The sequence below is a fragment of the Anastrepha obliqua genome, chromosome 5 (assembly GCF_027943255.1).
Source record: "Anastrepha obliqua isolate idAnaObli1 chromosome 5, idAnaObli1_1.0, whole genome shotgun sequence".
NCBI classification, from domain to species: Eukaryota; Metazoa; Arthropoda; class Insecta; order Diptera; family Tephritidae; genus Anastrepha; species Anastrepha obliqua.
The window spans coordinates 60,498,356-60,525,268 of NC_072896.1; the positions used below are offsets into that span (position 1 = coordinate 60,498,356).

Genomic DNA, 26,913 nt, shown 5'->3' on the forward strand with positions numbered 1-26,913 from the left:
ATATTTATATTTTTATTTATTAATATTAAGTAAGAGAATACAATTATTGTATTTAATAACTAATGGAGCTGCAAGGGCCTTAGACTTGATTTTCGAATATAAAACAACATAAATATATCGTCCCCTTAGTATTAAAATAGCCTATACATTTTTTGATGTTTTGAGAAAATGAATTTCAAACTTTTTGTCGAAAGTAGCTATCACTCAAATCTCGTTATGTCTGTAAATATTTATTATTTTTGGACTGACGTTTTGACCCACTTTGTGGAACTAGAATTTGACAAAATTTTGACCACATATAAAATCGACGATGGAGAATCTAAAAATCCAATAAAAAAATAATAGCCTATGAGCACATAGGCTATTGTTATACTAAGGGGACGATATATTGTTAATAAAATGTATTTAAAATACAAATAAAAAATACTTTTTAAAGCAACCTTTATATGCCAAATAAAAATAGGTGTTTCGTCTTAGTCTGTATTTTTATTTTACTCCTCGACAGGCAAAACTATAAAAATTTCTCATAAAATAGCGTCTGCAGTTCCAAAGCGGAATAAAACTGTAGGCCTCTCCAATTGCGGAAAAAACATCAAGAACAAATAGGCAGAACGTGTGGCCTACATCAAACCGTTAACCGGCTTTCAGCGAATTCCAATGAATCAGCTGATTTGCTGACGTAAAGAGGGATGTGACGCCGCTTGATTTACGAAAAAAAATTAAATTGTATTAGTAATATAAAAAAAAATCAACGCAGCCTACGCTTATGTTACAACGGCTGCTGGTGTAATAGCGCTAAGGTCTAGACTTCCTTAAAATCTGTTTGAAAAATTAATAACAACAATTTAATTTTAAGAAACTGCAATGAGTACCGGAAAGTGTCAGATGTCTCATTGTAAACAGTCAAACAGCCATTTTGTAAATAAAAACTTTCCGAGCTTTTTAGTTTGCCTGGCCTGCTGAAAGCACTTTCCTTAATACGTGTAATACTACTTTAATTAATATGTTTAAATGCGACCAGCAGGGAAATGGAATATGTGTCCGCATACGTGTGCCTGTTTCTCGACCCAAAGCTGATTAAAACATTTTCTGCATAAATCACAAAAGGAAAAGCTAAGAATTTTTATTTTCACATGTAGATATTTTTATATACATAAGAAAACTGTAGTAAGTTCACAACTATATTACCATAATAACTTCCAGCCTTCAACGTAAACGATTTGTGCCTATATGCGTTTAATATATGTATGTATGCATACATATGTATGTATATAAGTAAATATCTACATAGTATATGGCCATTAATGTGGTGTCTATCAGTGTGACTTGCGTGTAGCTTGTAAACCTCAACTCGTTGCTTCAAACTATCGGCAAATGCCATTTGTGCTAGATATTGTTCGATATTCATTAAAGATTCATGCAAGAAAAAGTTCAGAACTGAAAGTCGACAAAACCTATGATTGACCGTATACTCACACCTACTAACGTATACCACTATAAGTACAAGTATTTACGTACATACTTATATATTTATGAACTTATATAGGTATGTATGTATGTAGAATCACCACATTCAAAATGTCACCCGCAAATCAAATAGAAGTACCAACAAACTAACAAGGACGGTTTTAAGCCTTCAGAAAGTCAATACACAATTTCGTGGCTTGCTGACCACAACTAATAACGGAGTCATTCATTGAGTGAATGAATAGCAGTTTGGTTGCAATCCAAATAAATGTTCTCCTGTGTTCTCTTCGCCACTCATGACACTGCCGCAAAATGAGGTAATGCTCAATGTTACCGAATTTCGACATCTGCGAGTTTGGCCAAGCTTGAGGCCAAGTGTGTATTAGTTTAAAGCAAATTAATTTCAATTCATATTTAAAAATTGCAAAGAAAAGCTGGAACATAACACGTATAAATGTCTTAGGGAAAGAAATACATACACCTGCATTTTTATTTTAACCGATTTTTCCTCAATAATGGTACCTTTTTTAACACACTTTTATTAGATCGGGTTGTATGTATGTATGTATGTATGTATGTATGTAACGGAATCTTTGAGCTTAATTTTCACTGGCTTCTAAGAATCTGATCGACTTGAAATTTTGCACACCTATCAAGGACCGATGACAATGCAATAATTTGATAAAAGTTTTCCATTATCCTTATTAGGATTGCCAGGATTAATATTTTCTTTTTTTTACTGTGGGCAAAAAGTAAGGTGAATTTGGTTTAGATGGGAAACTCTATCTCTCGTGAGATCGCTGAAAAATGTGCATTTTTTATAACATTTGCCAATATTGCCACACCGGCAGAACCATGAATTGAGTATTTTTTTAAACAAAAATTGGGAATTTTTAGTTTCCACACCACCATTGAGGTTAGTATTTAGTGTGCGGTTGTGTAATAGTATATTACTCGTAAACACCTATATATACTAAAAATAAAAAATAGTTAAAAAAAACTAAAAAACACGCTTTTATTGCTAATCGAACTAAAAAGTAGAAAATAAAAAATAGTTTAAAAAAACTAAAAAACACGCTTTTATTGCTAATCGAACTAAAAAGTAGAAAATAAATGTTAATGACAAAGGGACCTATAATGAAGTAATAGCAAATCGAACGATCAGTCATAGTCAACTACCTCAGAACAGAATTATAACAAAAATTAAGATACAAATAGAGTAATTCAAATTAGAGTTAAAAGCGTGGGATGAATTTTGCTTCACTTTCATAACCTTCTGTACATAGGTAGCTGCCAATAGAATGATTGTAATATTTACTATATCAAGCATCCCACGCTTTTAACTCTAATTTGAATTACTCTATTTGTATCTTAATTTTTGTTATAATTCTGTTCTGAGGGAGTTGACTATGACTGATCGTTCGATTTGCTGTTACTTCATTATAGGTCCCTTTGTCATTAAAATTTATTTTCTCCTTTTTAGTTCGATTAGCAATAAGCGTGTTTTTTAGTTTTTTTAAACTATTTTTTATTAGATATGCAATTCGTTTTTGTTAAATTTTCTGACTTATCACTGTATGAAAGTTTTTTCTCAATCTTCATCCTTAGTACCGTTGCCATCAATTCGTGATCAGAACCATCATCAACGTAATTTCCACCAAGAACAACGTAATCATTCCAGTGCCGCTGTAACATTTCAATATCACTTTCTTAGAATGATTTATCTTTTGCCTCAAAATAGGCCTTAGTTTCATAACTTTTTCATTCGTGCGAAATTTTTTACCGGCGAGCATTTTTGGGTCTGTGAACAGCCAATAGTTGCTGTGAACCAAATTTGTCGAATACGGTGGATGTGGGAGCAAATCAAAATTCAATTCATGTCATTGTTTTGCCATCATCAACACGTTCTTGTTTTTGGCACAAAAGTGAGCAAACGCGGGACACGCTTTGAACAAAGTTTTCTCATAGTCAAATGCTCATGCAATATAAAGCCAACACGTTTTTTTAATTTCTTTACGATGTCAGCTAACGCACGCAACTTCACTCTTCGATAATTCAAAACGATTTTGTGCATTTTTTTGTTTTCTTGTGTTACCACCTTATTTTACGCAGTACACGTCCAGTGTGCATCATCGGTGTCTCCACGACCACATTTGAAGTCAGCAAACCATCGTTTTATTATTTTTTCTGACGGAGCGGAGTCCCATACTATAACACTTTTCAAATCATTGTTTAGCTTGAACAGTATTTTTTCGCATCAAGAAACAGTGTAAATTAAAACACGGAAGCTCTTTTGATCCATTGTTTTGAAAATAACAAAAGTAGCGTCACTCTTTACACAATAATTCAGGAATTAATGAAGGAATATTATGGAATTTTCCCTGATGTTTTGTAAGGTTTTAACTGAAAAAGAGGTGAATGCAATAAAACTAGTGCCATTTATGTGCTAGGCCCGGGACTTTTCAGTCCATGGGAGGTACATACTCGTATATATACACTCAGAGGCTAGTGTGTATTGGAATATATTCTTAACACAATCTATTATTGACACATAGAAATACGATTTCTAATTAAAACTGATAGTTGTGGTACAAACAAACGTTGTGGCAATCAAACCGTGTAATATGAACTGTAATCCCATGTCGTTCCATTTGGCAACTTAATCCCATGTCGATGGGTCGTTCGCTTATTTCTACTATATAACGTCAACAGAAAATTAGAAAAAATTCATAAGGCATCTTCTAAGATTTAACTAAACATATCCGAAGAGATTTTTCCAAAAATTTGTATTTTAATAATATTTTATCATAAAAAAATGGTGTAAAATATGCACCGTGCAGTAGTTTCATAAAAAATTTATGTTTTCTCAACAAATTGGCCGGACACGAACGACCCATCGTCATGGTATTAGGGGGAATAATCGGTGTAAACGCGAAATCCAGCGTCTAGTTAGTGAATGCCTTCCCGGAGGATAAATAGTCCTTTAGATTTTGACATATCCACAAAATCTTGGCCGACAATAAATTGATTAGGAATGAGTCCCGTGAGCCTGTAGCCAAAAAAGCCATAAACAAAATTACGGTGAAGGATCGCTAATGATTTGGGCAGCATTTGAATTTGTTGAAAAATCTTCGCTTTGTTCTATACAAACAAATGCGGACATGTGCTTATATTTATTTACATACATACGTGAATCTAGATGATGTACTAGTTGAATTTATTAGGAAGCAGCAGAAAACAGATATATTTAATAGACTTTTGCTGTGTAAAATTACGTGAATACATTCCTCATAAAAAAAGATCCATCAAACTACTTGAATAATTCTCTAAAAACCAAAATTACTCACGTTTGTGAAGTGCAAAGGAGTGGCCGCTGTAACTGATCGGGTTGGTGCGGGACTAATATTCGGAAGAATCCAGATTCGCAACCCGCTGTGCGCAAGAAACAACAAAAATTATAGAAACTGTTTTTTGTAATACCGGTTGCCCCTCAGCAGGTTATGGCAAACCTCCTCCAAAAAGGTACTCATAAAGGTTTCTCGATTATGCAATGTATACAAGTATAGATATATAATATATATATATATCGGTGCAAAATTATAAAAACACCACATATTGACAAGATTAGTCTATTTATTTAAGGTTGTCAAAAAAGTCTTGCGGTATTTCCGCAAGCTTGTCGTTGCAAGCGCGTAGTTCTAGTTGTATTCGTCGCATCGGTTCACGCTAGAGCTTTTTGGAAAGCTCTTTTCACGTGCTAACACGTGTTTGGTTAATTGATGTTTGCTTTTATTCTTTCGTGAGTTATAGCGTCGCAAACATGGAGCAAAATAAAGAGAAAATACGGCATATTTTACAGTACTACTACGATAAAGGCAAAAATGCATCTCATGCTGCCAATAAAATTTGTGCAGTTTATGGACCCGATACAGTTTCCATTTCCACCGCACAACGATGGTTTCAACGTTTTCGTTCTGGTGCAGAGGTGATCGAAGATGCGCCACGGCCCGGAAGGCCTCTCGTCGAAAATTGCGATAAAATCGCTGAATTGATCGAAAGAGACCGGCATAGTAGCAGCCGTAGCATAGGCCAAGAGCTGGGCATGAGTCATCAAACCGTTATAAACCATTTGAAGAAGCTTGGATTCAAAAAGAAACTCGATGTATGGGTGCCACACGACTTGACGCAAAAAAACATTTTTGCCCGTATGGATGCATGCGAATCGCTTCTGAATCGCAACAAAATCGACCCGTTTTTGAAGCGGATGGTGACTGGCGATGAATAGTGGGTCACTTACGACAACGTGAAGCGCAAACGGTCGTGCTCGAAAAGCGGTGAAGCTGCCCAGACGGTGGCCAAGCCTGGATTGACGGCCAGGAAGGTTCTTCTGTGTGTTTGGTGGGATTGGCAGGGTTGGCACTATGAGCTGCTCCCCTATGGCCAAACGCTCAATTCAGACCTGTACTGCCAACAACTGGACCGCTTGAATGCAGCACTCATGCAGAAGAGGCCATCTTTGATCAACAGAGGCCGAATTGTCTTCCATCAGGACAACGCCAGGCCACACACATCTTTGGTGACGCGCCAGAAGATCCGGGAGCTCGGATGGGAGGTTCTTTTGCATCCACCGTATAGTCCGGATCTCGCACCAAGTGATTACCACCTATTTCTGTCCATGGCGAACGAGCTTGGTAGTCGGAAGTTGTCCACAAGAGAGTCCTGTGAAAATTGGCTCTCCGAGTTTTTTGACAATAGGGAAGCGAGCTTTTATAAGAGGGGCATTATGAAGTTGGCATCTCGTTGGGAACTCGTCATCGAACAAAACGGTGCATATTTGACTTAAATCGCATTATTATAACCAATTTTATGAACAGTTGAAAGTTCAATAAAAATACCGCAAGACTTTTTTGACAAGATTTGACAAGATTGACTTTATATAAGATTTCTAAGACATATTCAAACGTTCTTATTCAAATCAGAATTCCTTTCCTGTACAAATTTTTTTTTGTCTTTTCTATTACTTCCATTACAATTTTAAAGTGGTAATGTAATGTAATGTATTTATGTTAATTATTGTTAAAATTTTATCATGTGAAAATTTATATAAGTTGAAGTACTTCTAAAGCACTATAGCCTTGCTTTGTAATAAGTAAATAAATAAATAAATTAAATTAATAAATTAAAAATTTAAAATATGGGTAAAACAGTTATAAAGCCCATTAAATTGAATATAAAAAATGCAAGTTTAAGTGGCTAAAAATTCTCTTTGATTTTTTATAATCGTTTTCACTGACGGTGCGCGCATTTGCTCCATGTAACCACATTTTTTTAAATAAATGAAATTACAAAATAAATAAATGGTCTAAACTTGCCAATGCCTGGTGCTTTTATAATTTTGCAACGAAGTGTATAAAGGAATATGATCCATTATTTCGCCGAAGCCATGAACAATCTTCAGATTAGCTTTGCGAAGGCCAACGGTTTGACCAAACACAAGAATTAGTTTGATAATTTTCTCGAGTCCTTGGCCATTGCAGTTATTTTAATATCACAGAGAAAATGGTGGAGCAGTATTCTTATTGGAAATAAATTCAAATAGAATATGATCAATTCTAATACCTCAAAATACATTGTTGGCTACGTGGGTAGGTAATAAAGTAACTAGTGATTAATTGCTCCGTTGGATTTCGTTTATTTCGCTTATTTCGTTTATTATAAGTCTAAAATGGAATTATTGTTTTTACAGACCACTTAGATCTAATATGAACTTAAATTACTACTATATTACAATAATTATAAAATAAATTAGAAAAAAGAGAAATTTATAAAATGCATTCTTTGAAACCGAAAAGTCAAGCGGAACATAACTCGAGATCTCATTGAATTATCTTAAAGCGCAGGGAATAGGAGCATTACGCGCATAATTCGTGTTAAGAAATTTAAGATGAAATTGATAAGTATTGCGTAACGGTCTAGTAGAAATATGAAAGTAAATATCACGTAATAGGGATGAACAGTCCATTTCAGCTTTAATTACACTAAAAACAAAAGACAGTGAGAGTATAGACCTTCTACTCTCAAAAGACTTTAAGTTAATTAAAATCAAACGGGAATGATAGGAAGGGATTTTAACGACCTGAGAGCATATTTAAGGAACATCTTATGTACACGTTCAATTCTCTCAATAGCAAATTGGTGGCAAGGCCTCCAGATAAAAGTTGCATATTCTAACCTAGAGCGAACAAAGGAAGTAAAAAGTAATTTGTTAGTGTAATGGTCCGAGAACATCGAGCTATTACGCCGTATAAAACCTAAGATTGAGTAAGTAGTGGACACAATAAAGTTAATGTGACTGTTGAAAGAAAAATGTGAGTCACAGATCACCCCTAGATCATTGAATTCATGAACAGATCGAAGTAAAGTATTATCAATGCTGTAAGATGATTGGAAAACCTTTTGAGTTTTAGCGGTGGTGACATGAAAACATTTCTTAATATTTAGAGAGATGCCAGAGTTACTGCACCAGCGAACGAGCGCATTAATTTCCGTTTGCAACATAGGAACATCCTCATTCTTTCTAATGGCCGAAAATATTTTCAAAACATCAACATACAAAAAAAAGTTGGCAAATGAAAAACAAGTACAAATATCATTAATAAATAGAACGAAAAGAAGAGGCCCTAAAATACTGCCTTGTGGCACCCCTGACAATGCAATAAAAGGTTCCGAACATTCACCCTCAGTCGTTACCACACACCGTATATCGGATAAATAAGATTTTAACCATTGAAAGAAAACAGAATGGAAACCAAGCGGGGCTAATTTACGTAATAGAACTGCATGAGAAACTCTATCAAATGCTTTGGAAAAGTCCGTATAAACGCAATCGACTTGAAAACCTTCAGCAAAAGTTCCAAAGCAGTATTCACCAAAAGCAGCCAGGTTGGAAACTGTAGACCTACCCGAGATAAATCCATGCTGATTGGGCGAGATTAAGCTCTTAGTTGTAAAGTACATTTTTTCTTTTCCAATTCCCTCGAAAAGTTTAGAAATAGTAAAAAGCTTCGAGATCGGCCTGTAGTTAGTTGCACACATCATTCTTTTTGCCACTCTTGAAAATAGGGGTGATAGTTGTGATTTTCCAATCGTTGATAAAAACTCCCGAAGACAGAGATTTATTAAAAACTAATTCGAGAGGAATGACAATAGTGCAACTGCAACTTACTGGTCCTGAGCCTCTCTGTGGACTGACAAAAGGCCACATTAATGAATTCCTTAGGAAATGGGAAGAAAGAAAACTTGCCGCACACTGGCTACACTGTGCCGGTCAGCGTCAAGCCAAACTATTCCTTAGTCCCAACAAAGGAATATCTGACAAACTTCTCTCACTAAACAGAGTAGATCTGCGTATTTTAACAGGATATCTTACAGATCACTGCAGCCTGAGGTATCATCTAAATAATATTGGTCTATCTGAGACCAATGTCTGCCGCTTTTGCGAAATGGACATAGAAAGCTCAGAACATGTGCTTTGTGAATGTCCTGCGTTGGGTAGACAGAGACTTCATCACTTTCGTGGTATCGTAGTATCTCCATGTAATCTTTGGAACAACAAACCCAAAATTGTGCTAAAATTTTAAAAAAGCCTAAAACTCTAGGGTTATAAAATTGGCCTTTCACAATAGATGTCTGGTCGCAGTGCGTAATGGCCTTCTAATAATAATAATAATGACAATAGTCGGGCAGTTTTTAAGAAAAATTACGGACAGCCCATCCTTATCAGTCTGCGGAGAAGATTTTAAACCCAAAATCCCATTCTCAATGTCTAGGGCAACAAGGTTGAAAACTCAAGGATGAAAGTGGATTATCATGACAAGGAGAAAACGAGTACGTATCATCACTAGTGAAATTCGATTTGAAAAAGTCGGCAAACACATTGGCTACGTCCACAGGAGTAGATGCTTATTTGTCATTAAAACGAACCGCAGAAGGGACTACAGCGGTTAACTTTTTAGATTTCACAAATCGCCAAAAGGCCTTAGGATTAGACTTAATATTCTCTTCAATCCGAAGAATATAGTTCCTGTATAAAAATTTATTTAAACAGTTCAATTTTTTTAAGCAATGCTTGTAATTTATAAAGATAGATTCATTCTTAGAATCTAAGAATTGCTTGTGAAGCTTATTCCGCTTATTTTTAAGTTTTTTTAAGTTGATAGGTGTGCCATGGTAGTTTAAAAGCTTGTTTTTTAAGTTGTGGTACATATTTCATAAAAATTTTGAGCAACTGCGCTCTAAAGGTAGAATAGCACTCAACAATATCTAATCCAGAAAGCAAATCTTCCCAATTCATGTCATGTAAAACGCTGTTTAACCTGGAAAAGTCACAAGAGGAGAAATTGAAAGCTATTGTCTCGTCTTGTTTACTACTCGCAAGCTCGTAAAACTCGACGTTAAGCAATAAAGTGACATGATGTTTATCAGCAGTCGAGAAGAATGAGAAGCATTCAGAGCTAGAACTATTAATATTAGCGCTGACGAATATGAGATCAAGAATTCTATTAAGCTTATTTTCGAAAGAATTAATTTGTACTAAATCAAGGCTTAATAGATTATCAATTACATATGATTCTAGTGATGATGTGACATTAGTTGGAATTCGACTGTGCTTACAGAAGAAACATTCGGAAAATTAAAATCCCCAAAAACACTAATATGGTTATCATCAACCTTATTTAGAACTAGGGAAACAATGTTGTCCGTATGCGACTTGTACAGATCAAAATTAGTATTAGGCGGTATTTAAGGTATAACTAAGTATACAGAGCCATATCGAGATGATCCCTTTATACAAACACACAATTGATCAAGAATGGGATCCTCATTTAAAAGCGAGAAATGGAATGCTTGTAGTTTACGTTGCACTGCAATCAGAACTCCACCCCTTAAAGAGCAACCCGTACTTTCTACATTGCGGTCTTTTCGAAAAACACTATATAAGTTTGAGTCGAAGTATTTATCGTCAAAAAAGTTAGCATTGAGCCAGGTTTCAACAAAAATGATGACGTCAAAATCTAATTGAGAACTACGGGTGCGAATTATCTCCGACTTAGTACGAATGCCACCTATATTCTGAAAATAAATGTTTAAATGATTTAGTGATGCACATGTACTATCGCAATTGGCTAAATTATTTTGTCTGGACGATCCTCCTTTTGAAAAAAATTCAAAGCGCGGACCTTGACGTCAGCAGGCCAAACGGACGGTTTTAGAACGTGGTCAAACAGTGATGGCGGAACCCCTAGCTTGAAATTAATTTTTCTTAAAATTTGGATATCTGTATTTGCATTTCTAGCAACATAAGAATGGTTTAAAGGACGCAAGATGTAACCACTTATTCGTAGCTACTACATCAAGCTCAGTACTTGAATTAATACCAATAACTACATCCCGAGAGCTTTTATTATTTTTACGCCTTCGCCCTTGAATAGTTGTCCACGAAGTTTTAGAATGCATTTGATCACTAAGTACGGGAACAGTGTTTTGTTTGGCTCCCGCAGTCGACATGTTGATGTGAGCAGCAGCAACATCAGCATTAGTTGAAGAAGCAGAGAGAGTAGGCGGAGTTGAGTTGGCCACTCTTTGTTACTGTTTACTTCATTTTTAATATTTGGCAATATACCATACATACGTGTACATACACACATACACAGCTTATTTTAGTGTTTTCCGTCGCTAGCGCGTTGAAGCACAAACACCAACCAAATATAAAACAAATATCATAACCCAAATCCATCTTCCGTCTTTCTTTGGCTCGCCGCCATAGCCAAATGGGTTGGTGTGTGACTACCATTCGGAAAACGAACTTTTTAGTTTCTTTTCTCATGTAAAGGCCAAAAATGGTGATATTTTGAAATGATTGTATGGGGAACCCCCCAGGGGAGTTCCAGGGGGTGTGCCACTGGTATGGGTGGATCGGCCGTCCAAAGTTAGTGGGGGTCGGTCATGCGTTTGGACTCGATTGGATCACTTTAAATGGGTCAAAGTGGGATTTTTCGTTCGACCCAAATTGGGGGACATCAGAATTCGTTTTAGAGGTATGGTTACTTCGGCAAAGTTTCTTATTTTGATCCCTCGAATACGATTTTCACAGAGCAATGAGCGATTTTTAAATCGACCCGCCCTAATATATAAATATAAAAGTAACCATTTTGAAATATATACAGGGTGGGCCATGTAAAATTTGCTTTTTGAATCGGCTATAAAAAAAATTAATCAATACTTTTTTCAAACTTTTTTTTATTTTGAAGATTGAACATTGTCATTTAAGAATGAAAAATAATATCGTTAAAATGACTGCCACGACTGGCTTTACAGTAGGCCATTCGATCAACCCAATTTTTAAGCACATTTTCGATTGTTTGGGCTCCAATTTCATGAATGGCAACTTCGATTTTGTGTTTTAAAGCATCAATCGTCTCTGGATGGTTCGCATAGCATTTATCCTTAACGGCTCCCAACAAAAAATAGTCCAACGGGCTTAAATCACAGCTCCGAGGCGGCCAATTGATATCGGAATTTCGGTTGATTATTCGGTTTTCAAAAACGGTAGCCAAAAGTTCGAGAGTAACTTTGGCAGTGTGACAAGTTGCACCGTCCTGTTGAAACCAAATGTCGTCCATGTCATCCTCTTCAATTTTTGGAAGCAACTCGTTGAGCATGTCACGGTTACGCTCGCCATTTACTGTAACTGTGGCCCCTCGCTCATTTTCGAAAAAAAATGGCCCGATGATGCCGCCAAACCAAAAACCGCACCAAAAGGTGACTCGTTGTGGATGCATTTGCTTCTCTACAGTAACGTGTGGATTTTCTGAGCCCCAAATCCGACAATTTTGCTTATTGACGTAGCCACCGATGTGAAAATCAAAAAAGAAGAAGAAGACTCACCGCTTTGGAAATAGGTTTTCAATATTTCCCAATTTTGTTCAAGCGTATAGCGCCCCATTTCGTAAATGTCAAACCTTTAAGTGAATTATGAACACATTTGACATGTTATTTGTGTTACCATTCTCAAAAAAATAGGTGGTTGAAAAAGCAAACGCTATATGGCCCACCCCTTACCAAATAACAAAAACTTCTTGTGTGGAAAAATAGATCCCAAATTTGGGTAAAAATTACCAAAGCGGCAACACTGGTTCTGACTGAAATGTTAAATTCTAGAGAGAAAGCAAGCACAGAAGTGCTATAAAAATATATTCAAATCTGTATATATGTATGTACATATGTCACATCAATGAATTCAGTCGATTTGGTTCTGTAATTTCCATTTAATTTTCATTGATTTGAAAATTTTTAATTGCATTTTAGGTGTGCGCTAAAATTACTCTTACATATACCTAACAACAAGGCATAGAATGTCAGATATTCGGCATAAATGCATGCCTACATACGTATATTAGCGTCAAAGGATTTTATTCAATATTACTTGCCCTAATACGAACTTTGGAAAGTCTGCTTGCAATATTGTATTGTATGTTTACAACGTATTTCTACTCAAATTTGTAGTCTAGCATCTCTCTCTCACTCAACTAGAGAGCAAATCTATATGTCGGCTACTAACGAAACATCGGTTTCCATCAGTTACGCTGGATTATCAGTAAAACCATTGACTTGACATGTGCAAAAACTGGTCCAAAGAATTCAAATCAGAGGAGGTAGGCAGCCAACTGATAGAACCATTTATCGAGATGTTTCGGTTACCAGAAGGTTTATCACGTATTAAAAACCTTCCCTGGAACAAATTTAGGTGATATTGACGTGGACAGCTAAAAATTAACAATCGACAATAAATGAATGAGGGACTATAAAATAATAACTATTAACATAAAATAAGGAAGGAAACTAAATAATTACCAGTTAGGCATGTAGAATATTTGTAGCACAGGATGTGGGGTGGCAGAATTATATATGAAGGGGAAACGGACCGCGTTTACTTCGTAATTCATGCAGTTTAGTTATTCACAACCCACAACCGGGCCTAGCCGGGCATCGGGAACAACAGAAAATATTGCACTCCTCATTGCAAGGCTAATGCGTATCAGTCCCCGGGAAGAGAACGGCTGCATAGGGACTTCCCAAAAATATTCTGCATGAAATACTGAGCAAGGATGTTAAACTTCACTTCTTTGAAATTCAAATCGTGTAAGTGTTTAAGCCTAACGATTACAATTTGGATCGATTTCGAGTAGTAGTAATGAACCTCATTTTCATTTAAATGGAAGGGAAAATAAGCAAAATCGCCGTTACTGGTCATCTAAAAGACAGAGCCCACTATTAAAATATCAACAGGCACTTCACAGTCACAAAGTGATGGTTTGGTGTGCATTGTCAAGCAATGGAATAATTGGACCATATTTTTTTTTTGAAAATCGTCGAGAGCAAGCAATTTCTGTGGACGGTGTCCTTCGGTGTGTCGATTATTTTCTGCCAATAGTGAGAGAAAATCCTTCCTTCAGTACACATGGTTTCAGAAAGATGGCCCCACGCCGCACACGGCCAAAGAAACCATAGTGATTTCCTCCCCAACAAACTGATATGGTATTTGGGTGACATATCATGGTCACCCAGGTCGCCCGATCTTACCCGTATGTACTTTTAATTTAGAGCGTACCTCAAAAGTAAAGTCTATGAAACAAATCCAGCGACCATCTCAGCAGTAAAAGAAAATATCGTTCGCCCTGTAAATGGCATCGCGACATTACTTCTCCACCGCACGGAGTAGGGAGGCCAGGTTCCAAGAATTTATCCGATGTCAGTATTTGGAGGAAATTAGCTATTGAAACGAACCTTTATCAATAGTAATTATTTTTTAATTTAGCTTTTAATTAATAATTCTGCCACCGATTATCCCTTGGATGCTGCAATAAGTAAGACAAATGTTTGCTGCTGGGGAAAGATATTTAAGTGTATCGCGTAAAATATACGAGTACTTATAAAGGGTGTTTTTTTAGAGGTTAGGTTTTCAAGAGGAAATAAAACGTATATAATTTAATGTTATGGCCAAGAATTTAGCTTTATTATAAAGATAAGGGTTTGCCATTATGTTTTAAAAATGATTTCGGGCAAGTGGCCGCCGCGGCTAGCTCGAATAAATTCCAGCCGAGAGGCCCAATTTTCGACCACTTTTTGCAGCAATTGGGGCCGTATGTCAGCAATAACGCGCCGAATATTCTCTTCCAAGACGTCAATCGTCTCGGGCTTATCTGCGTAGACAAGCGACTTCACATAGCCCCACAAGAAATAGTCCAGCGGTGTTATATCGCACGATCTTGGAGGCCACGCCACAGGTCCACGGCGCGAGATAATGCGCTCACCAAAAGTTTCCTTCAATAAATCGATTGTTGCGTTGGCTGTATGGCATGTAGCGCCGTCTTGTTGGAACCAAAGGTCGTCCACATCAACATCGTCCAATTCAGGCACGAAAAAGTCATTAATTATGGCTCTATAGCGCTCTCCATTGACTGTAACATTATGGCCGGCTTCATTTTTAAAGAAATATGGACCAATGATTCCCTCTGCCCATAGAGCACACCAAACAGTGACTTTTTGAGGATGTAACGGCGTCTCAGCAATGGCTTGTGGATTATGTTCCCTCCAAATGCGACAATTTTGCTTATTGACATACTCATTCAACCAAAAGTGAGCTTCATCGCTGAACAAAATTTTCTTGTGAAAATCGGGATCGGTGGCCATCTCGTTTTAGGCCCATTCACCGAACGTGCGACGCGCTTGATGGTCGTTCGTCTATTCATTATGAAATGGTAAACCAAACTGAGCATAAATCAAGTGACAGCTGTCAAAAAGACCATCTACGAAAAAAGTAGTGCCAACTTGAAAACCTAACCTCTAAAAAAAACACCCTTTACATATATCTGCCGGTACGTCCTAAATATTGGCGGCATTTTCGACCTTAATTCGCTTGATTCGATGCGAGCCAATAATATATTTATGAATAAAGGAAGGAAACATCATAAATTCTAAAAATTTATGCCTTACATTTGTTGTCTTTGCATATAACAAATTGAATTCAGCAAAAGTGGAAAATATAGCACACATCTGTTGCGGAAAGCCCACATGCATACAGACAAATGTGTGAATGTATGTATGTATGTATAAATGTAGAAGATTTTTCTTAATTGCTTTCCTGGATTTTCACTTCAGTTGTACATTTTTTAATATTATGCTTTTTAAAAATATTGTGTATTTATCGTTCTTCAGCACGTACGCCCATAAATATGTATGTATGTGTACGAGCATTTAGTTTTTTTTTTATTATTTACCAATTTGGTCTACCAACGCATTGCCAACGACCTGTCGTCAACTCTTGTTGAAAGCGATCGGGACATGTTAAACGATTTGTGTTTTCATGATGCAAAATTTTTAATTTTTTTAACGTAAAAATAACAATATGAATGCATACATATGTACATACATTCATACACAACTACAGGGTGGGCCATATAGCATTTGCTTTTTGAACCACCTATTTTTTTGAGAATGGTAACACAAATGACATATCAAATGTGTTCATAATTTACTTAAAGGTTTGACATTTACGAAATGGGACGCTATACGCTTGAACAAAATTGGGAAATATTGAAAACCTATTTCCAAAGAGGTGAGTCTTCTTCTTCTTTTCTGATTTTCGCATCGGTGGTCAATAGCAAAATTGTCGAATTTGGGGCTCAGAAAATCCACACGTTACTGTAGAGAAGCAAATGCATCCACAACGGGTCACTGTTTGGTGCGGTTTTTGATCGGGCCATTTTTTTTCGAAAATGAGTGAGGAGCCGCGGTTACAGTAAATGACGAGCGTTACCGTGACATGCTCAACGAGTTGTTTCCGAAAATTGAAGAGGATCACATGGACGACATTTGGTTTCAACAGTATGGTGCAACTTGTCACACTTCCAAAGTTACACTCGAACTTTTGGCTAGCGTTTTTGAATTCCGATATCAATTGGCCGCCTCGGAGCTGTGATTTAAGCCCGTTGGACTATTTTTTGTTAAGGACAAATGCTATGCAAACAATCCAGAGACGATTGATGCTTTAAAACACGAAATCGAAGTTGCCATTCATGAAATTGGAGCCTAAACAATCGAAAATATGCTTAAAAATTGGGTTGATCGAATGGCCTACTGTAAAGCCAGTCGTGGCAGTCATTTGAACGATATTATTTTTTATTCATAAATGACAATGTTCAATCTTCAAAATAAAAAAAAAGTTTGAAAAAATATTCATTAGTCTGTTTTTTTTTTATTGCCGAATCAAATTTTACATGGCCCACCTTGTAGGTATGCAAGTATATAAAATACACCGGCTAATTCAGCAACTCATTAAGAGGGTTTTTCGGATTTATTTATATTTAGCGTGCATTTTTTCGTTTTAAGTGTAATATGTAGTATGTGTATTTTCCATGAGCCTTTTCAGTTTTGGAAATAGGAAATGTTCCAGGATGTCAAGCCTGATGAAGGCGTTCACTCGGGCTTAAGAACGGTGTGTGTGTGTGTTTGTCAAAATATCCCGAAACCGGCGGTTAATTCCAAGGTAATACATGTATTTATTGGCCCCTTTTGAACAAATCTGAATTTTCGCTTACGTGCTGAGCGATGATTACGCGACTAGCGTAGATATGTATATACGTATGTATTTATCTGGCGAACCTCCGAGTGTATTTCTGCCATGAAAAAGCTCCTCATAAAAAAATATCTGCCGTTCAGAGTCTGTTTGAAACTGTAGGTCCCTCCATTTGTGGAACAACATCAAGACGCACACCACAAGTAGGAGGAGGAGCTCGGCCAAACACTCAAAAATATATGCATCTGCAAACAAACAACAATTTCAAAAATAAAGAATTCCAAAAGTTTCACAAATTCTATGCCTGTTATCGTCGAGTAATTTTCCATAGTAAACCTCTGAGAATAGTTAGTACAACGAGACTCAAAATAGTTAGTATTAACGGGACCCAAAACATTGTTGAATCTTGAAAATGGGGCTTGAAACCCCAAAACTTTCTATCGTGAGAGTTTAAAACTTGGATGCGCCCTTGTAAGTGTATCAATCTGCGACATATGCGCCTCCACTACAGTCTCCAAATAGTGTTGATATTTATAGCGTGACTATTGTTAAAATTAGAAACCATGATTTTCATTTACATATTGGCACTATTTGAAAATTCTGCTTGAGAAATATCAAATATGTGTGGGTGACAATGCAAGAAGATCAGAATGTTCTTTAAAAATTTGTAAACATTTCATTCGTTTTTTGTTGTTATTTAAATAGGAAAATTTGTTTCTTGAATATAAATAAACAGTGCTCGCATAGACTTAAGAAATAGGAGAATCAGAAAATCATTGAATATTGCATATTTTTAAATTCATATTAATCCGAATATGGCAGGTAAAAATACTTTTTTATTACTTATTGTATGTTATATACTTTCGTAGCAGGTGTTCTGCTGGTATATTTATATGAGAAGTTTAGATAAGTTATTTCCTTGCAGTCTTCATGTTAATCGTAAATCTTCTCCATAATGTTTAAATTACCAAACACAATAAATAAATATTTTTACATATCATTGTAAGTGTCCAGAATTATCCAAGGAAGGAACTTGTGGGAGGGAACTTGCTTAGAAAACCTTCAACTGTGGGGAATAGCATGCAGATAATATTTATTTAGTTTCAATAATGAAGAGGTATGAATTTAGTATTGAAGAGAAAGTAAGATTTGCAGGACCGACGAGTTTGAAAACAATTAATTGGAAACATTTTGAATTAGTCATGCAGAGTTAATCCCAACATTTGTTAAAAGTTCAAAATCATAGTTTTCCAAATATTTTGAGCCGACCAATGAAAGAAAACCTGTCATAATAAATATAGGAGAGATATGGCAAATTAATTTTGCAAATGACAATACATAGTTATACTACTGTGGACAAAAAGTAAGGTGAATTTGGTTGTAAAATGAAAAATCTTTATTTATTCTTGTAAATCAATTTCACCCCCTTCAAAATAATACCCTCTCAATGAAATACACTTACGCCAACGATTTTTCCAATCCCCGAAACATGCCAAATAGTCCATTTCCGGTATAGCCATCAGCACCTTCTTCGATTCAGCTTTTATCTCCTCAATCGACTCGAAACGCGTTCCCCGGAGTGGTCTCTTGAGTTTTGGGAATAGCCAGAAGTCACACGGATCCAAATCAGGTGAATACGGTGGTTGCGGAACGATATGCGTGGAGTTTTTGGCGAAATGGTCACGAAGAACGAGTGCCTGAGACGGTGCATTATCGTGATGCAAAAACCAAGAGTTGTTGGCCCATAATTCTGGTCTTTTTAGACGAATTGCTTCACGAAACGACGCATAACGCTCAAATAATATTCCTTATTAACAGTTTGGGCAGGTGGAAGAAATTCATAGTGCTCCACACCACGAAAATCGAAAAATACTGTCATCATGACCTTTATTTTTGAACGACTTTGACGTGCTCTTTTCGGTCTGGCTCCGCCTTTAGCACGATATTCGCTTGATTGGTCGGTTGTTTCAGGACCGTAAGCATAAATCCAAGTCTCATCTCCCGTAATGATGCATTTGAGCTTGTCCTGATAGTCTGAAAGCATTGTTTCATACACATCAACGCGACGACTTTTTTCCAAGAAATTGAGAGTTTTCGGTACCAAACGAGATTTGACTTTTCGTAGGCCCAAATGGTTTTCACAGATCCTTCTGATATTCCGATCATATCAGTAAGGTCTTTAACAGTCAACCGACGATTTTTGAGCACTAACTCCTTCACTTTATTGACGTGTTGGTCATCTGTTGACGTCGATGGTCGTCCGAAGCGCTCCAAGTGATCAACACGTTCTCGACCCTCTTTGAAGTCTTTGTACCACTTATAAACATTTTTCTGTGACATGGTCGAATCACCAAATGCCTTCTGCATGCTAAGCGTTTCCGCAGCCGAAATTTCATTCCGCAAACAAAATTTGATGGCACTTCTCTGCTCAATCAAATCAGACATTGTAAAAATCGAAAAATGCACTCTTGGTCGTTTGGTAAACGCAAGCGTAAATATATTACTGATAATGATATTCACATGAAAGTTGGCCCAGATGTTATTAACAGTACTGCCAACTCATGAAAAAAATAACTAGAGCGAAATTTTAATCCCGCGAAGTTTGACAAATAAATTCACCTTAAGTGTTGGAAACACTCGAATGAGATAATAACGGAATATTAGTCAAGCCAACTACGATTTCTCTCAATCTGAGCAGCTGTCCTTCCTAATATGGTACCTAGTTTTGATAGGAGGATATTCTAGCAATCAAAAGACTAGTCCTGTTAAGTTCAGCGCACTAGACAGGGTTAGTTTACTGGAGCAGCAGCCCTAGGTCGGAGGAAACCCGAGTCATTCTGGTACGTAAAAATATAGAAAAAACTCTTTAGTGTTCTTCTACTGTTGATCAGATGAAAAAAATAAATTGCAAAGTTTCCATTACTAGCCCCCAAATTAATTGCATCTAGTACATCTAAATTATAATTTTGTTCCCATGATAGTTGTTAGTAACTTTCTGCGGAGAAGGATGAAGTAAGATGATAATATGAATAGATTGAACTATGTTTGGATCTTTGTTCACCAGTCTGCCCAAGCAAAATATTATCTGAAGGAAGACCTTATTAGTATTATTACGAGGACATTTTTTTTTTTATTATTTCTATTATAAATTATATTACAATCTGTTAATATTAACAAAAAATGTGAGGGGTTGGAATTGAATGGGTACTTCCTTCTGGTAGATTTCTATAATTATATTTATATTAAAATACGAGGAAGACCTGTGAGTGTTTTGCGCTGTAGTCTTCTTGGTTGACGTTCCATTTCCGGTGTTACATAATCTAATTTTTGGGTTTTTGTGCTCTAGTTCTCGAAAGATATGCTTACTGCTGCTTCTCTTTACTGTTTCAGTGACTGTGTCTATGCCGAGGTCGGGGTGAATATCATCATTTATTTTGCACCAGGCTGCATTTGTGACTGTTCTTAATATCTGAGATTGACTTCTCTGTATAATTTGTAGGTTTGATTTACTGGCAGACCCCTATATTTCTAGTCCGTATGTCCATGTCGGTTTTATTCTTGATTTGTTTGTTTTCCTAGTAGCCAGTAGATTTGTCGGAATTTGTTTTTTATCTCATTTCTCTTATTCAATATGTATTGTTTCCATGTGAATTTTGAATCAATCGAGATCCCTAAATACGTTGCACTTGAGTGTATATTACATGTTGTGTTTTGTATTTATCGACCTGGATGCTCCACTTTTCAAACTAAAGTGTTGTAGCTGATAGCGTATCTTGAAGTGTTTTCGTTGCTGCTTCTTCGCTGTTTCTAGCTGACATTAAAACTGTGTCGTCTGCAAATGTAGCTACGCTCGAGTAGATGGCGTTGGTATATCTGGTGTGTATACTCGACATGGGGTACAATAGGCTTCCTTGAGGAACTTCAACTGTTGCTGTCATGATTTCAGAGCATTTATTGTCGTATTTTATAAAGAAGTGTCTATCAGTTATGTGGCTTTTATATATACATACATATACATATATACTTGGCGCGTACACCCTTTTTGGGTGTTTGGCCGAGCTCCTCCTTTTATTTGTGGTGTGCGTCTTGATGTTGTTCCACATATGGAGGGACCTACAGTTTCAAGCCGTCATTAGTGTGTTGTTTTTGGCCAAAAGTCGCGCACAAGCAAAGATGTGTCAGAAGGGGCGTTATCGTGATGATTCGGGCGTTTCCAGCAGATTGCTTCGCGCATAACTTGCAGGTAATATTTTTTTATTGACCGTTTGACCTTGTGACTCAACGCTCATGATGTACAACGCCCCTTCAATCGAAGAAAATGGTAAGCAAAACTTTTACATTCGACCGAACTCTCATTAGCAATGTTCATGCGATGCTGCTTTTGGTCGAAATTGAGCAGTTTTGGTACGATCATCTCCTCTAACGGTGATTCGACGATTGGCCAACACCATTTTCCTCACTTCAATAAATTTTTTCGTTTGTTGTTGAAGTGCTCGGGCGTCCGGCACGCTTTTCGTCGTTCACATCTTCTCGGCCTTCTGAGAACATTTTGTGCCACCGATAAACGTTGCCTTAGTCCAAAGTAGCTTCTTCGTATGACACAGTCAACATTCGGAATGCATCCCCGCACTTAATTTCGTTTTTCACACAAAATTTTAAACAGGTTTTTTGATCCATCTTTTTGAATAGGTAAAAATCGAAGACGAGCCGAAACACGTGTAAGCAAAGTATCTGTCAACAATTAACTGAACATTAAAAATGACCGAACTCGTCGGCATTAACAATCCCGATATTCTCGTCGCCAAACTTATAATTACAAGAAGAAGGAATTCTGCCGCACTCCCTAAACACCTAAGATTTGTTTCCTATTACCGGTTTCCTAAAAGCTGCTGATAAAAAACCATTTGCCGTTCGGAGGCGGCCATTTGTAGCAAAAGAGATCCCTCCATTTGTGCCAAAGTATTAAGACGCATATAACAAATTGGAATAGGAGCTCCGCCAAATATCCAACAAAGGATGTAAATGCCAATTATATACATACATATATATATGAGTAATATATAGAAGTAATAAGATGTACACTTATATATGCATATTTTCGTTTTACCATCTGCGGCTTAATGTGAAAAGTAGGTTATTACTTGAATTTCAATCAGAATGAAAACAATACAGATCATTTTGACAAGTAACACGAAAGGAAAAAAAACGAATCAGCCGCTCTAGTAATATCATCTTACATGGATTCGCCTTGATTTTATGATTTTGGCGGTTGCAGGTAGGGCTTTCAGCGCAAGAGCAATTGATTTGGAGCTGACAGGGAGGGGATTCCAAGCTTTTTACATTTTGATTTTTTAATTTCACGATCTCTTTTACTTCCTAGTACTTCTGACACAAGTTTGATGAGGCGTCATGATCTTGTACAATTTGGACATCGTGTTCGGCTACGTAGTGCAAGAACGTGGAGAGGAAGATGACACATGTGAGTAGCTGGCCTTACAAAATTTAGCAAATTTTGAAGTGGATTTGATTAGGACATTCAAGGCGCACCTTGGTTTGGATCCAAGCGATGAAAATTTTTTCAGGAAGGAAGTAGCTGTAGAATGAAATTAGTACTACTGTTGTGGGCTTAGGGACTACATCGGTTAGGCTCTTAAATTTGCATCTCTATGTCCCTATATTTATAATGAGGGTATAAACTGTGTGTACACACACAGTCCAGAAAGAGCGGGAGCGCCAATGAATTCCTCTGCGAGCTCCCGGTTTTTGACAAGAATCACTAAGGTGGCATCGGATTGTTGCGATCCTTGCATGTGGGCAAGAACTGTAAACTCCGCGAATGATTGATTGGTGTCTTTTGGTATTAACGCAAATTGGAATTATCTTTTTTATCACAGACAGCAAGGGATAATAAACAAAATCTCTTGTCTCCAAGGTTTGGGGTTACTGGAGACATGATAACAAGTATGATTTAAATACAGCCAGTTTTTGTAAAGTTTAAATGCCCCGAAATGTAAAAGCAAAAGCAACGCAGAACGAGCGCATGATTGAGTTCTAGTCGGAGACTGGGCAAAAATAATAGACTGTACCAAAACAGGTTATTGCAGCAAAAAATCGATTGCACAAATGTTCAATAAAATTAGTTTTCTCATGCACTGCAACTATGTAATATCGATATTTCAGACTTGAACGAAACTTTAGACTAAATATAAAAATTGTCGCTGCACATGTGTATATGTATATGTATCCCGAATAGACCGCATAGCACTTTCGACAAACATAAATGCACTAAAAATGCAGCATGGAAACGAGCAAAAAAACATTCAGTCTATTTACCACTTGACTGGTGAAGTGCGAGGTCACAGCTCCGATGCAAACATCTTTTGTGTATAGTAAATGATTGCAATGTGTACTCTAAATACGCAAACACAGTATGAATCAATGCATTGACAAAAAACGCGCCAGATATTGTTGCACGTACACACATATGTATGTACGTAGTTCATAACAAGCACTGTATAAATAGCACTACTAACATATTCCCTTCTATCATAGGGCTTTATGATGTGAAGTCTTCACTATTTATTTATTATTTGTATTATTTTCACATAAGATTTCCCCCTTTTCTTAAGGGGCGACTCGACGATGACTTTCCAATACGTTTGTACTATATGCGGTGCGATTTTCAAATGAATAAAATCTGTTGGGTGTGATTTAGATGCGCGCCAACGCGTCGCAAGTGCGAACACTCACAAGACCATCAGAGAGAGTTTTCACAGGCAGATAGTACTTTGGAAATGCTTAATATGCCGTGAAGACCGAACGCGTCTGCGACAACGATTAGGATCGTTATACGAACATGCATACATATATATGTCACCCGAGGGGGTGTGTGCCACATTTGGGCAGCGAAATTTTGATCAACACGTAACACAACAAAAAACAACCGACATGCGCTATTCACGGCGACAGTAATGGTGACAACAACGCTATCGTATAATGAAGAAGCCATTCACTTCTCATCTGTTCTGCGCCGTACAACATGTTGTCGGTCATTTAATTCACACAATTTTCTCAGCCATGAGACTAGCGAACTGAGTGGGAATGGAATAATTTCCTGAACTCTCGCCGCGTTTCTCTGCAGCCTGGACAGAATACTTTGTAGTATTGCAGGTATACAAATAAATACAGACGCAATATTGTATGTATGCATATGCAAATAAATAAAGATGATAACCATATATTAATAACTAAGTGCTTCAATTGTTTTTGGAACATGCTTTTTTCTCGAAAAAGTGTTGAATCAATAAGCGGCAGTGTTACAAAATTCTGTCACTCGCTCTGCCAAAATCGAACATTTGCTATGAGAAAAGAACAAGAAAATGTAATCCCTCCACAAATTATACACTGAATTTACGGTGGGAGCCTGGTTTATGAGGTCTAAAAATTGCATCTCTTTGCGATTTTTTTTTTAAGGAAAAAATTAATTTAGCACTGCAAAGTTTTTTCTATCTTTTAATGAACATTTAAAAAGTATACAAAATTTTTGTACTGGTTACAATAAGTTGAAAATAATGTTTAGAAATTAGTAGAGCGCTGCAACGCTGGAGTTTCCAGCGTACAAGATACAGCTCATAATTATTATTGAAAGAAAAAAATTCAAATTTGTCAAACTTTCAAGGCAGACAAAGAAAGAGGGAGAGACCCGAGAGGGAATGGGAGAGACAGAGATAGAAAAATATATATCGAAATAGGTTCACAACATTTGCAGAGAATACAAATAGACAAAGTTTACAAAAAACGGAGAAGAGTCGACTGGTGTAGGTAAACGCCGGACACAAAACGTGGCAACAACGTGCACTACTCCGAGCGTTTATCACCCGCACAAACGCAGTGATTCCATAACCGCAGCAACCCCAAAAAGTAGGCACCAAGGAAATATAACGTCAAAAAGTAGGCTCCAATAATATATTTCCTACAAGTTTGCACCAACAAACAAGCGCCAAAAAGTAGGCAGTAGCACAAAGTGTATCTAAGATATACATACATATATAAGGTATAGCTCTCTCTCTCCTTTTCCTCAACGTCATATCTTCTTTCTCTCTCGCGGAAGGAAAATGCCCAAAACGTTGCATGGCCTTGAAGGTTTACTCTCCATTATCGCTTGACCATCGACGCCTAAGAAGTTTCACTTCAAAAATTCATTTCAATTATATTTCTGCTTTGGGTTATTATTTTAAATTCTTAAGCTCTTAAAAAACACCCGATGTACATGTAAACTGACGGATTTACTTTCGTCTTTGTGACAATTAAAGTTTTCGCACAATTAATTTGAGGATGTTGCACTTTTGCCAGATTTAGTGAAACATTTTGGGAAAAGAATACGTAACCCTTTGAATATGCTGAGAAAAGAACGCGAAAAACTGACTGATTCGGCGCCAGATTTAATGTATCTTTTTACTAGAAAAACAAACGCTATTAAAAATGCGCTTGAAAATTCACAACGTAGGCTGAAAGCAGCCGGGGACCGGTACATTAATAGTCGGCGACTTTTTGATATAACCCAACGTCTTAGCCAGCTTTCTTTACCTCGTATAATACAGCATATGGCGCGCCCCCATCTCTCACGAATTTTAACGCAGTTTCTCTTTTACATACATACAAACATAGGTAAAAATCTTGATCAAAATTTCTCTTTGTTGATGTTTTTCGGGTATCAGCAGCTGTGTCAACGAGATGTTTACCTTTGTTGTTGCCATAACTGTATAAGTACTATACAAATATTCCATATACGTTGTTATGAAGAGTCGTATGAGATGGGGGTGAAGTGTCTACGGGTCTCTCAGTAATTTTTTATTTTCGTGAAAATTGTCGTCCGTCAGATTTCGAAACATTCTCAGCCGCGGTTGCCGTTGGCCGGAGTACGTTCAAGAGTAAAGCAACAAAAACAACTACTATGTGTGTTTGGTGCCACTAGATGACACCAAAAGATCGCGCACGCCCGCTCTCATTTTTAAATGCACCAGTTTGTGTATGCGGTCGCCATAGAAGAGTTTGTTAATGCATGATTAGAATTCAGTCGGTCCCAGATTCGTTGCCTACTGTAGGCTGCGGACTTTTGGCAGCCAATGACGTGGGGAGTCTTTCACAAAAATGATCCATTTATGTGACAACATAAGGACGCACGCCTCAAAATGGAGCAGAAGTTCGGCCAAGCTCCGAAATAAAGACTATTCATATATATACGAGATGTGCATTCATGCATGTATGTATGTATGTGTGCATGTACATGTGTGCTCACGTAGTTATACAGTACAATATGTTTTTGGTATTGGAATCTACTGGAAACTCAGGAGATGTTGCTGCTATACACTCAGGAATTTTGTGGCTTATTGATGCAGTTATTGCTGAACGCTGACAGATTTCAGGCGTTGGAATTTAATTAAATTATGTACTTACATATATTCGTACGTACGTGTAATGGAAATTGCGATCGCACATACATATGTGTATGTATGTATGTACATACACAGATGAAACAATTTAAGCGACATTGAAGCTGTGGGGTTGTATGGACCGAAATAAATAAGCACAAAGCAAATTTGAATTCAAGATTGAATAGGATTTAAAGTAGTTTTTGGATTAAACATACCTATGTGCATATGAACATTGAAATAATACGGCGGCCGTCGTTACCGGGTGAGCTAGTAATGAAGGAGCTTTCTCATAGGGAGGGTTTGGCTTATCGACGCTCACGTGCCGGTTTTCTCGTCCTTTAAGCAGCAGTTTTGTTTTTTAGCATACCCGAGAAG

General features: G+C 37.0%; 1 protein-coding gene across 3 annotated transcripts in view; it reads right to left on the reverse strand.

Moving 5' to 3' along the window:
* The window catches only part of LOC129249114 (CUGBP Elav-like family member 2), a 260,192-nt gene extending 236,518 nt beyond the window's left edge, over positions 1 to 23,674 (reverse strand). Inside the window, exon 1 of one of the 3 annotated variants that reach the window (XM_054888750.1) lies at positions 23,438 to 23,666. The gene's annotated coding sequence lies outside the window, so the exon portion shown is untranslated. Of the gene's footprint in view, positions 1 to 23,437 lie in introns of all 3 variants that reach the window. The other 2 variants (XM_054888748.1, XM_054888751.1) reach the window with 2 other exon arrangements.
* Positions 23,675 to 26,913: the final 3,239 nt, after the last annotated feature.